The sequence below is a fragment of the Gracilinanus agilis genome, chromosome 2 (assembly GCF_016433145.1).
Source record: "Gracilinanus agilis isolate LMUSP501 chromosome 2, AgileGrace, whole genome shotgun sequence".
Classification (NCBI taxonomy): domain Eukaryota; kingdom Metazoa; phylum Chordata; class Mammalia; order Didelphimorphia; family Didelphidae; genus Gracilinanus; species Gracilinanus agilis.
Window position 1 is genome coordinate 59,156,219 of NC_058131.1, and position 13,648 is coordinate 59,169,866.

Here is a 13,648-nt window from a genome sequence, read left to right on the forward strand (position 1 = left end):
AGCAACATGCAAACATACAAACCATACAAATCTATAAACAAGATAAATTGGAAATGATCAATAGAAGGAAAATACTAGAATTAAGGATTGGGAAAGACTTCCTGAAGGATCAGAAAAGGGATTGGGAAAGAGATGGTATTTGAGCTGTTCTTTCAAAGAAGCTAAGATCTCCAGGAGTGGGGAGGGAACAAAGAGAGGGAGATAATTTGGATCTTATAATTTTGAAAAACCTATGTTGAAAATTGTTATTATATGTAATTAGGAAAATAAAATGTTAAAAAGAAAAAAACCAGGGTCTGTACTACAGAGGTGAGAAGGAAATGTATTCCAGAAATATGAATGTTCTTATGTAAAGGCATGGAGGTGAGAGAGAAAATGTGCATAGAAACAGCCAGCAGGCCAATTAGAATGGAATGGAGAGATGTGAAGTGAAGGAATATAAAATAAGACTAGAAAAGTAGATGAGAGCCAGATTGTAGAGTGCTTTAAATAGCAGGTCAAAGATTTGGCATTTTATCTTAGAGATAATAGGGAGAAATTGAAGACTGAAAATTTTTGAGTAGAGACACAATATGATTTGATTGGTAGTTTAGTAATATAAACTTGGCAATTATGATAAGAAGCAATTAGGTGGCTATTATCATAGTACAGGGAAAAGGTAATAGTGACTTGAACCAGGATTACAGCTCTTATTGTTTGTCCTTAGTTTTTTTTTTCTTCTTTTTTGGTAAAGATATTTTATTTTACCAATCACAAGCAATAACAATTTTCCACGTAAGTTTTCTAAAGTTATATGATCTAAATTGTCTCCCTTCCTCCTTTTCCTCCACCTTTCTGGAGCTGGCAAGCAATTTGATCTAGGTCAGACATGTATTATCATGCAAGAGAATAATCATATTAAAACCAAAACCCCAAAATAAAAAAGCAAGTATACTAACATGGAAAATCACATTCTTCAATATGCATTCTGACTCCAACAATTCTTTCTCTGGAGATGTGTAGCATTCTTTGTCACAAATTCCTCGGAATTGTCCTGGATCATTGTACTGCTGAGTCTATCACAATTGGTCATTCTACAATATTGCTCTTACTATGTATACTGTTCTCTTGGTTCTGCTTATTTCACTCTGCATCAGTTCATGTAGGTCTTTCCAGCTCTTTCTGAAATCATCCTGTTCATGATTTCTTATAGCACAATAGTATTCTATCACCATCATATACCACAATTTGTTCAGCCATTCCTCAATTGATTTGTCTTTCATTTTCAAAGTAGACCAGTGACTTCCCTGGTGATGTCTTGATTTGCAAGTGAATTGGATTTAAGTGAGGCAGAATTGCACAGTCTTCAGCCTCACTCTCTCTTCCAGGATCCTTAAAGTCTAGAGGCAAGACAAAAGTCAGGACGACCTGGCAATGGCCAGAATGCAGTGGATGACCTGGGAATCTTCGATGTCTGGCCAAACTCCAAACACTCCACAGAGCCTGCTTTAGCTGCTTTCATGGCCATTGGAACAAATTGTTCTCATTTGTTTATTCCACCAGGTGAAGTCTTCACATCTTTGGGGTAAACACACACCTAACTCACCAATGGGACCCATTGGTTACCCTCAGAGTGGAGAGAAAGTAATGAATTGAGAGATTATATAGAGGTGGAATTGACAAGACTTGACCTCCGATGGAATAATGGAGGTGAGGGAGAAAGAAGAATCATAGATAGCAAAAGGTTGTGAAGCAAGACAATTTATTAAGGATAAAAATTGATTGTTTTACTTTGAATTTTAGTGGGAAAATGTGTATTAGAGGATTTGGTGAGAGAGAAGAGAATTTTCATTGCATAGTTTTAAGAGAATTTGAATTGAAGATGTTTAATCAATAAGATTTGATGGATTATCAAGAATAGAAGGGATAAGAAGGTAGAGAATGTGATCACAAGCCAAAATGAATACTGAATTTATGAACTGTAGTAACTCCACTGGCATCCACACAATATCAAGAGACTGGAAGACCTAAATATGTCAGGTAGACCTTTTGTGGAGTATTTACCAGAGGATAGGGATAAGAACCAAGATGAGAAGTCATACAGGAATTGAAATCTGCAGGTCTTTTGAGGGAGTACCCACATCCAAGCATTTATAGACTTCAAGGGTGAAATTGTCAGATTCAATCCTATTGAAATAGGAGTCACATTTATAATTCTCTGTGAATTAAAGAAAAAGCTTCAAGCCCCTCCACACAAGACCATCAAAGAAAATAGGTGTCATTTTGTCTAGAAAATACAAAGACTAAAGTATTAGCCAAAGAAGCAGCTCAACTAATCAGAAATTCCAATGACCCAGATTTTGGCTCAATATAAGGGAAGCATTTCCTAATTATCAGAGTTATCCAACAATGGAAAGGGATGCCTTATAAGGTAATAAGCTTCCCATCCCTGGAGATGTTCAAATGGAGACTTTATGATCTCTAAGGAATGGTACAGGAATGGAATCATACTTCTCCCAACTCCACTAGTCCAAGATTGGCTTGTTTCTCCTCTCTGAAACTCAATTTTCTTGTAGAACTGAGAATCTGTTTTCTTATTCCAACTTTGCCACTAAGTAGGTATGTGACTTTTCGAAAGTCACTGCATCAGGTTCCATCTCTGTAAAATGAAGACATTAGATTAGATAACCTCCAAGTTTCTCTCTAATTCTAGTAATACTGGAAGGATTGCTAGTGTGTCACAAAGGACTTTTTTTTAAACCCTTACTTTCCATCTTAGAATCAATACAAGTATTGATTATAAGGCAGAAGAATGGTAAGGACTAGACAATGGGGGTTACGTGACTTGCCCAGGATCATATAGCCAGGATGTGTCTGAGGCTACATTTGAATCCAGGTCTTCCTGACTCCAGGTCTGACACTGTATCCATTGGGACACCTAGCTGCCCCTCACGAAGAACATTTTTAGTTATACCCATTGAGAAATTTAGTAGGAAAGAATCCAGTGAAATGACATTCTTTTGAGGATTCCATAATACATGTACATCAGAAGGTGCTCAATGCTCAGTTTCTTCTCTGATATGAATTCCTTAGGATTTGGACAGGATAAGGGAATATTTGTCTCTTTGTGTATATAGGTATAAGGGCTAATGAGGCTTTTAAAAAATGAATATACTAACAAATAGCTAGCATTTATATATGGCCTTAAGGTTTGCAAAGCACTTTACAGATTTTATCATATTTGATCCTCACAATAACTGTGGGAATTAGGCCCTGTTTTTATTCTCATTTTACAGATTAGCAAACCAAGGCAGACAGAGAGTAAGTAATTCACCCAGGGTCACACAGCTAGTTAATGTCAGAGGTCAGATTTGAGCTCAGATTGTGATTCTCACAGATGGTAATCTAATCAGCTCCCAGAGATCCAGTTATCACCAAGTGACTGTGAAGATGGGATTAACTCTGCCCTGCCCATTTTTAGATTTAGTCACCAGAAGCTTATACACCCCACTTATCCTTAAGTTGGGGAGGTCTGTGATCCATGTGTGTGATAGTGGGTGACAAATCAGAATTGAATGACTGCCCCTTGGGCAGTCCTAAGCAAAGCTTTAGCTGTAATTGGTCCACGTAAAGCTGAAGGAAGGCACAGGAAGTGACGAAAGGAATGGTCTTTAAAAGTGGCAAGAACTTCCTGTGCCAGAGGTCTTTCACCTTCAACTTGATCTTGAAGAAGCTCTGGCTGGGGACCTTGGACTGCTCTGAATTTTCTCTTAGAACTACCACATAGGTGAGTGAAAAAGGCTGACTTCCTTTTCCTGGTTTTTCCTGGAGGCTGGAGAGGCTCCTCCTCTTGGAGGAGGCCTCATGGCTAAAACCCTTGTTTAATATACTTCTGGGCTCCCTTTGCTAGAGTCTCTGAAGCCCTGCCTGGTTTGGACTGGACCAGAGTAATTATCTTTTCTCTCTAATTTTCTTACTTTCATTCTTTCTCCTTTTGTAAATAAACTACTATAAAAAACTTATTCTGACTTGAGTAATAATTCTTGGCGACCACACTCTTTTAAATTTAGTCTAACCTTTTCATTTTTAATCTTTACATGACTTGAGGTCTTCTGGGTCTTGGGTTACTTAATTTCTTCTCATTTGTGAGGTGCTCACTAGACTCTGTGTAGTTTTGTAGCTCCTCAGATAACCATGAATCTATATCCAATCTATTCTCAGTTCCCAATGCAGATTCTACCACTGACTACTCTAAGCAATGTTGCTAAGACTCTGATGGAAGAATGGGAAGTCTAATATCCTCTGGGTCTCTAAAAACTGGAAAGTCCCTCACCATTCAAAAGAAGGTGGGGAAGGAAAACCTGTTTCAGTCATATTCAACTCTTTGTGGCCATATTTGGCAGAGATATCGGAGTGGTTTGCCATTTCCTTCTCTAGCTTACTTTATAAACACGAGGAAACTGAAGCAAACAGGGTTAAGTTCTTATCCAGGGTCACCCAGCTAGTAAGTATCTAAGGCCAGATTTGAACTCAGGAAGATAAGTCTTCCTGATTCCAGGACCAGTGCTCTATCCACTGTGCCACCTCGACACCTAAGCCAAGGCTAAAACCAAAACCTCTTTCCTCATCACCCCCTTACTAGCTGGCTTTGCCTTGGAGGCTGGATAGAATACTCTTTCTCCTGGCTTGCCATTTGCCAGAACTCCCCTGATTCCGTTGACCTTTCATACAAGTCCCGTAGGTGTGACAAAATCCCTCTGTGCACAGCAGACCCACAAATGCTTATTAACTTGTGACACAGATTGCTGTCAACTGGAGTGGAATATGCTACATAACTACTATATGAGGCCTGATTATCACACTGCATTTGCTTTACAATTAAATAAAACCGAGTTATGCCTAATCATTTGCCTTTTGTTAGTGTGGCTGATAAATGAGTTATGTGGTTCCATTATCTTTCATGTCAAATAAATCTCAGTAAATTTCCTACCAGGCAAGGGGAGAGAACACACTTTCATCTAGTAATGGCAGCTCCAAAAGGAGCAGAATCTCAGCCTGAGCTGACAATAACAACAATAACAACATAGATTCCTTTGGGGGGGGCCCTTGATTTAATCAGAATAGAGAAATGGGAATGGAAATTTACCATCCTGAACCTGTCCACTGTCAATTTAGGGAAGGAAGTTAAACAACATACCAGTTTATACAGTTTGTGTGTATGTGTGAGAAGCAAAACTTGCACTCATAGCTTCTTCTATTTTTAACCCTTTCCTTCTATCAGAATATTCTAAAATAGTAAGAGCTAGGCAACAGGGATTAAGTAACTTGTCTAAGGTCACATAGCTAGGAAGAGTCTGAGATCAGATTTGAACCCAGGTCCTCCTGACTCCAGGCCCAGTACTCTATCCACTATGCTACCTACCTGCCCTGAACCCACGACTTCTTAACACCAAGCATGGCATGTTGTCTCTCAGCTAACTCCTCGATAACTCTAAGAACAGGCAAAAAATCTTCCATACATCCTTTGTGACATTTGATCCTCTTAGGAATCTTACAAAGCAGATGCTATCAGGTTATCATTCCCACCTTACAGATAAAGAAACTGAGGCTGAGAAAGGAAGAAGTGACTTGTATGAGGCAAATGCTATAAGAGCATCATCCCCATCATACAGATGATGAAACTGAGGCTGGGGGGAAAACCTGAAAAGCACTTGTGTGGCATCATGCAAACAGCAAGCATCAGAGGAAGAATTCAGGACAGGTCTCTGCCTGACTCCAAGCTCAGTGCTGCATCCAGCCTGCCCAGATGATGAATGGTGTGAGGCCAAGGGCTGGCCCAGACGATCGCCTGAGATACTTTTCAGCCTTAAGATCTATGACTCTCTGATGAAATCTGGTAAAACAAAGATTGCCAAGGCAACGGGACGCTGGGCGGCAGTAGCAGCTCCTCAGTGTTTGCTGCCAGCTGCCAAGCTGTGTAGACTCAGAACAGAGGAAGTTTTTAGGGAGGGAAATAGCATCAGCTGTCTGCTTGATCACAGCCGACTAAAAGGCCTTTCATACAGAATCTGAAGCAGCCGGGGAGAGCCCAAGTAGCATCCTGCACTCGATTGTCAGGAGAAAGCAGCAGAAAACAAGGAAGCAAGTGGAAGCTGGGGATTCGATTTGGGGGGTTCCATCTAGACTCAGCTTGATCTCTGACTCCACCTATGGCACAACAGTAACTAATGTTCATGAAAGATGATGACCTCAACTCCTCAAAAGCATAGTAAATTAAATAAAAAGAAAGAAAGAAAAAAACATAGTAAAACTGCCTTCATTGTGGCAGCATGGTGGAGTGGACAGAGGACTGGTCTCAAAGCCAAAGCCAGGAAGATGAGTTCAACATCTTTCTCTGTCACATACTAGCTATGGGACCGTGGGAACTTAATCCCTATTTGCCTCAGTTTCCTCATCTGTAAAAGAGGATAATAACAATGTGTGACTCTGGGCAAGTCATTTAACCCTGTATGTCTCAATTCCTCAAAATGGAGCAAAAGTTGGTCTCTGCCCTCAAAATTTTTACAATCTAATAAGAATTTACAGCAATGAGAAAGATGAAAAAAAACAAAATAGGACTCCAAGAGTGGATCTCAACCTCCCTTCCCTCTCCCAGGCACCTCCTAGAGGGCTGTCACAATCACCTTTTATTTCAGCTAAAACTCTCTCCCCACAAAGATTAATCTAGCAACAACCTAGAGAAGATGGTCCACAAAGAGGGCAAGGGCAGGCAAAACACAGACTGAATCACTTGAGGAAAGGAGGATGAGATAGTATGACTCCTTATTTGGGCAGACCATTCTTCTCTCATAATCCTTTTCCCTTCCCTTCCCTTCCCATCTAGAATCAATACTGTATATTGGTTCCAAGATAGAAGAGTCGTAAGAGCTAGGCAATGGGGGTCAAGGGACACAGCTAGGAAGTGTTTGGGGTCACATTTGAACCCAGGACCTCCTGTCTCTAGACATGGCTCTCATTCTCTCATATCCTTTTTTTTTTTTTTTTAATAAAACTCTTACCTTCCATCTTGGAGTCAACACTGTGTATTGGCTCCAAGGCAGAAGAGCAGTAAGGGCTGGGCAATGGGGGTCAAGTGACTTGCCCAGGGTCACACAGCTAGGAAGTGTCTGAGGCCAGATTTGAACCTGACCTCCAGTCTCTAGGCCTGGCTCTCAATCCACTGAGCTACCCAGCTGCCCCCACTCTCATATCCTTTTAGCAATCCTCCTGAGTGGCTTAACAACCTTAGAGGAAAGAGTAATCTTTTTTTTTTTTAAACCCTTTATCTTCCATGTATTGGCTCCAAGGCAGAAGAGTGGCAAGGTGAAGGCAATGGGGTTAAGTGACTTGCTCAGGGCCCCACAGCTAGGAAATGTCTGAGGCCAAATTTGAACCCAGAACCTCTAGTCTCTAGGCCTGGCTCTCAATCCACTGAGCTACCCAGCTGCCCCCTCTAAGGGAGTAATCTTGAGCAGACTGGTAATGACCTGCTCCAGGTCACCTAGTTAATAAATGGCAGGGCTGGGACTCAAATCTCACTCCTCTGACGCCCAGTCCAGCATGGTCTCTAGTGATGTTTTGAGACCATATCCTTGGACTGGAGCTCTTGGGTGAACTTCCTGATTTTCTTCTAACACACTGAGAAGGACAACAACCATTCATGAAGATCTTTGGTAATATTTCATTAACATAATTATTTAAGACACCACAAGTAGAGTATTAAAAATCATACCATGACACTTCCTAGCTGTGTGACCCTGCACAAGTCACTTAACCAACCGCCTAACTCTTTTGGCTCTTCTGCCTTGGAACAAATACATAGTATCATTTCTAAGACAGAGGGTAAGGATTTTTTTAAAATCATACCATATCAGAGGTAGAAGGGACCTTAGCAATCACCTAGTCTTGGATGAAATTCAGGCTCAGACAAGGGAAAGAATTTACCCAAATTACATCAACTGAAAAGCCAAACTAGGGCTAGTATTTAAGTTTCCTGAACGAATCCAATGCTCTTTCCAAAATCATTGGATGGAATAATACTAGTATTTATATTGGACTTTTAAGGTTTGCAAAGAACTTTATAAATATCTCATTTTATCCTCACAATAATTCTGAGGGGTGGCTTCTATTATTATCCTCAATTCACAGATGAGGAAACTGAGGCAAAAGTTAAGTGACTTGTCCAGGGTGACACAATGTCTGAGATGGGATTTGAACTCGAGGCTTCCTAGCTCTGGGTACACCACTCTTGTGGTACACTCCATTGTACCACCTTGCTACTTGCCAATAGGTTTTTTTTTTCTGCCAAGATTCCATTAAAGCCCTTTTGCTTATGTAGTTCCCTATGCCTGGAAGCCTGTAATCTTACTTTAAACTCCTCAATAGTTGGAATAGATAACCTCTGAAGTCCCTTCCAATCCTACATCTTAGTCTCACATACTGACAGACTTAAGAGTGGGAAGGGAACTTTGCTTAGTCATTTCAGTCATGTCTGACTCTTGTGACCCTGTTTGGGGTTTTCTTGACAGAGATACTAGAGTGGTTTTCCATTTCATTCTCTAGCTTATTTGACAAATGAGGAAACTGAGGCAAACAGAGTTAAATGACTTGCTTAAGTTAAATAACTTATTAGTTCAACGGGCTAGTGAAGCTGGATTTGAACTCAAGTCTTCCTGACTCCAGACCCTGCCTTCTGTCCACTGCACTACCTCGCTGCTTAGGGAAGGGAACTTATAGGTCATTAAGTCCAGTACTTTTATTTTGTAGAGGAGGAAAATGGAAGGTTAAATGATTTTGTCTAAGATCATACCACTAGTAAATGTTTGAGGGCTGAATTTGAACTGAGGGCTTTCTTAAATAAAATAATGGTATCCCTTTTCTCTCATTTGTTTTCAATGTAATAATTAGCATTCATGTAACACTGCCCTTATGCCAGACATAAATATCTCATTTGATCCTCTCAACTACCCTGAAAAGTAGGTGCTGTTACTCATTTTACATGTGAGGAAACTGAGGTTAGGTGACTTGCCCAAGGTCACACAGCTAATAAATATCTGAGGATTTGAACTTGTATTTTTGACTCCAGGTCAAAATCATTATGCCACCTAGTCGCCTACAGGCAACTGTCTACTGGTTGGTTCTCTACTGTCTAAACAGGCATAGCATGTCTTGCTTCTCTGTCCTCAGAACACTCTTATTTGACCTCTCCATCCGGGCTAACGATTAATGCCTTATCTCTTCTCCTAGTTTGTGACTAAACTCCTTAAGAAGCCACAGTCTGGACCTCCGCTGCCTCTTCTCTCACTCTCTCCTTAACTCTCTGCAGTCTTGACTTCCAACCTCATTATCCAAATGAAACAGCTTTCCCAGCTTACCAATGATCTCTTCATTACCAAATGAAAATCATGAAATGCCCTTTACTCATTTCATGCCTTGCCTTTTATTTTTTTTAAGCCTCACCTTCCTTCTTAGAATCAATACCATGTATTGGTTCTAAGGCAGAAGATCGGTGAGGGCTAAGCAATGGGGGTTAAGTGACTTACCCAGGGTCACACAGCTAGGAAGTATCTGAGGCCAGATTTAAACCCAAGACCTCCATCTCTAGACCTGGCTTAGGTCTATCAGGTTACTCCCCACCCCCACTCAATAAATTCCAGTGGCTCCCTAACACCTCCAAGGTCAAATATAAAACCTTCTAGTTAGGATTTAAAGCCCTTCCTCAGTTTGCCCCCTCCTACTTTTCTAGGCATCTTATTACAGCTTATTCCCCCCACCACCACCACCACCACATTCTCTTAGATCCTAAGACACTTGCCACCTTGCAAAGTACTCATCTCCCGACTCCAGGCATTTGCACTGGCTGTCCCCCAAGCCTGGAATGCTCTCTTCCTCATCTCTCCTTCTTGGCTTTCTTCAAGCCTCAGCTAAAATCTTAACAGGATGCTTTTCTCAATTCCCTTTAATGCTAGTGCCTTCCCTCTGTTGATTATCTCCACTTTAGTCTGTATAACGCCAGTTTGTACAGAACTGTTTGGATGTTGTCCCTCCCCCTCCACCCCATTAGGCAGTGAGATCCTTGGAAGCAGGGACTGCCTTTTGCCCTTCTTGAAATTCCTGGTGTTTAGCACACAGTCGATGCTTAATAAATGCACACTGATTGATCATATTTGGAAAGCACTTTGCCAGGCTTAAGGTACTATATACATGCTAGGCATTATCATCCTTTTCTTTAGGTCTTATACTTTGTCCACTATACCATACTTTCTCTTCCAGGAATCTTCCCATGATTCCCCTGGTCAACAATGATATTCCTGTTTAAATTCACATATAATTTCTTTCTGCAACTAATTTGCTAATGATATACTTTTGCATATATCCATATTTCTGAATTTGTGTTATGCCCTCTTTTTTTTTTTTTAAACCCTTACTTTCCATTTTGGACTCAATATTATGTCTTGGTTCCAAGGCAAAAGAGCAGTAAGGACTAAGTAAATGGGGTTAAGTGACTTGCCCAAGGCCACACAGCTAGGAAATATCTATGGCTAGATTTGAACCCAAGACCTCCCAACTCTAGGCCTGGCTCTCTATCCACTGAGCCACCTAGGTAGCCCAATATGTTATACCACCTTAAAACATTTATAGGCTTCATGAAAGCAGGGGTTTTGCTTTGAATAAAATTAATATCTCAGGGCAGCAAGTTGGCTCAGGGCTTAGTATTGATCATAACATAGAAGGTAAGGGCTTAAGAAAATACAATTTTTAGAACAGTATTCTGTGTATAGTTGACGCTTAATAAATCCTCTGTTAGTTTTACTTGTATGACTTTGGCCAAGACACATTTCCACTCTTAGCCTCATTGTCCTAACTGGTAAAATCAAAGAGTTGGGCTACATTATTTCTAAGGTCTTTCCCAGCTCTGGTCTTCATGCTGTGAAGACCTATGTTATATGGTCTAAAGTCCCTTCCAGCTCTAACATCCTGGGATCCTGGGTTTGCTGAATGAATGGATTCAATGAAAACAGCATCCAATGGAATGACTTAAAAGGTAGCATTTTCTGACAACATGGCAGGGCTGGTGGGGGCAGAACTTCTGGGCAGGTGGTCCTGCCACTTCCTGGGCAGCTACCTCATACTCCATTGATACACAGGGCCGACTTGGGCCAGGAACCATTGCCAGATTTGGAACAGCTGGGACCCAGTTTGGTCTGGAAGTAATATGAACTGTCTGGTCACTCTCTGGTTGACCCAAGAGCAGCTGTAGCGACCAGCTTAGGAAAGCACTTGAAGTCCTCCCTACACACACACACACACACACACACACACACACACACACACACACACACACACACACACACACACACACCCTGCTGCTCACAATCCTAGCAGATAAGAAAAGAACCTCCTGAGACCTTCCTATTGGCTACCAGCTGTAAGAACTGGGACTCCAGTCAGCCACTGGAAATGATCTTCGGCAGACACATACTTCATGCCGTGAGACTATGTTATGAGGATATCACATTACTTTAGGTCTCTGCATGCTCCATCAGCCATGCAATTGCCCTTAATGGGCCTTGCTTGTATCACCATCTATACAAGAGGCTAAAAATACTCAACTTTTTAATGGGCCAATATTCATGTGTCAATTCTGGATACACAAATTGCTACCGATTTTTCTTTTGGCCTGAGTTCAGGAGACCTTGGCTCTGGTTCTACGTAGGTCAGACTAGTTCTGATTTTAAGCAAATGCCCCCATTTTTTTGGAGAATGATGACTCATAGATCTCAACAAGGAAGAGATCTCAAGAGATCACTCAGTCCACCTCAGTTATTTTTTTTAACCGTTTCCTTCCCTCTTAAAATCGATACTGTGTTTTGGTTCTAAGACTGAAGAGTGGTAAGGGCTAAGCAATGGGGGTTAAGTGACTTGCCCAGGGTCGCGTAGATAGGAAGTGTGGAACCCTGGACCTTCTGTCTATGCCTGGCTCTCTATCCATAGTGCCACCTAATTGCCCCCCAAGATGAGTTTTTTTAAAAGCCCTTACCCTTCTGTCTTAGAATCAGTACTGTATAATAGTTCCAAGGCAGAAGAGAGCAGTGAAGGTGAACCTTTTAGAGCCCGAGAGCCCAAACTGCAACCTTCATGCTGAATGTCAGCAGCCCCATTACCCCAGATAGGGGAGGGAAGAAGTGCTCCTATTGAGCTGCTGGGCAGTGGGGTAGGTGATTTGAAATATGTCCTTAGATGTGAAAGAAAGGGGGAGGGAAGCAGCCCCCTCTGGCACTAGGGGGTTCATAGGTTCAACAACACAGGGCTAGGCAATTGGGGTTAAGTGACTTGCCCAGGATCACACAGCTAGGAAGTATTTGAGGCCAGGTATGAACTCACTACCTCTCATCTCCAGACTTGGCTCTCTATCCACAAAGTTACTTAGCTGTTCCATTCCAACTCATTTTTGAATGAATCAACTTTCTAACATCCCTCCTTCCAAATGGTAATTAAATTTATGCTTCAGTAACTCCCACTGATGGGGAACTTAACAGTATGGTGTAATGAAAAGAACTGTGTCCTTTTTCTAATGGGAAAGACCTTGGATAAGGAACCTCTCTTCTCTGAACCTCAGTTTCCACATTCAGAAAATCAGAAAATAATGTTCATACTCTTTACCTCAATCCAACTCAATTCAATAAATATTTAAAGTTACAAAGACAAAAGTGAAAGTCTTTGCCTTCAAGGAGCTCATCTTCTACTGCCAGGAATCAACATCTAAACAGATAAGTCAATAGAAAAAATTTATACAAAATAAATACAAATGAATTTTAAGGGAGGAAATCAGTAATAACTGGCAGTACCAGAAAAGGCTTTATTTAGGAGATGCTACTTAAGCTGAACCCTAAAGGGAGCTATGAGTAGCAAGAGGCAGAAGAGAGGAGGGAAAACATTGCTGATATGAAAGAGGACTTGTGCAAAGGCTTTGAGGCAGAAGATGGGATATAGCATGTTAACAGTAAATAAGGGAGTAGCTGGGTGGCTCAGTGCATTGAAAGTCAGGCCTAAGGACAGGAGGACCTGGGTTCAAATGTGGCCTCAGACACTTTCTAGCTGTGTGACCCTGGGCAAGTCACTTAACCCCCATTGTCTACCACTTTTCTGTCTTTGCAACAATACACAGTATTGAAGGTAAGGGTTTAAAAAACAAATAAGCCTTTTGGATTGGGATTTGGAGGGAAGGGGAATCATTGGTCAACAGTTTGGCAAAGAGAGGTTGGAGCCAGATTCATAAGGACTTAAAGTACTAGTCAGAAGAGTTGATTTGCGAGTTTTTTTTTAAAAGCCTTTACCTTTTGTCATAGTAACAACTCGAAGACAGAAGGGCAAGGACTAGACAGAGTTAAGTGACTTGCCCAGAGTCACACAGCCAGGAAGTGTCGCAGGTCAAATCTGAACCCAGATCTTCCTGACTCTATAGCCCTGGTGCTCTATCCACTGTGCTACTTAGCTGACCCAGGAATTTGTGTTTTATTCTAGGTGCAATTGGGAGCCACGGGAACATGTTGAGCAGAGGAGTGGAATGGTGAGACCTAAGCTTTCAAACTAGTAATCTGGAGTGGAGGACAAATTGGGAGAGAGGAAA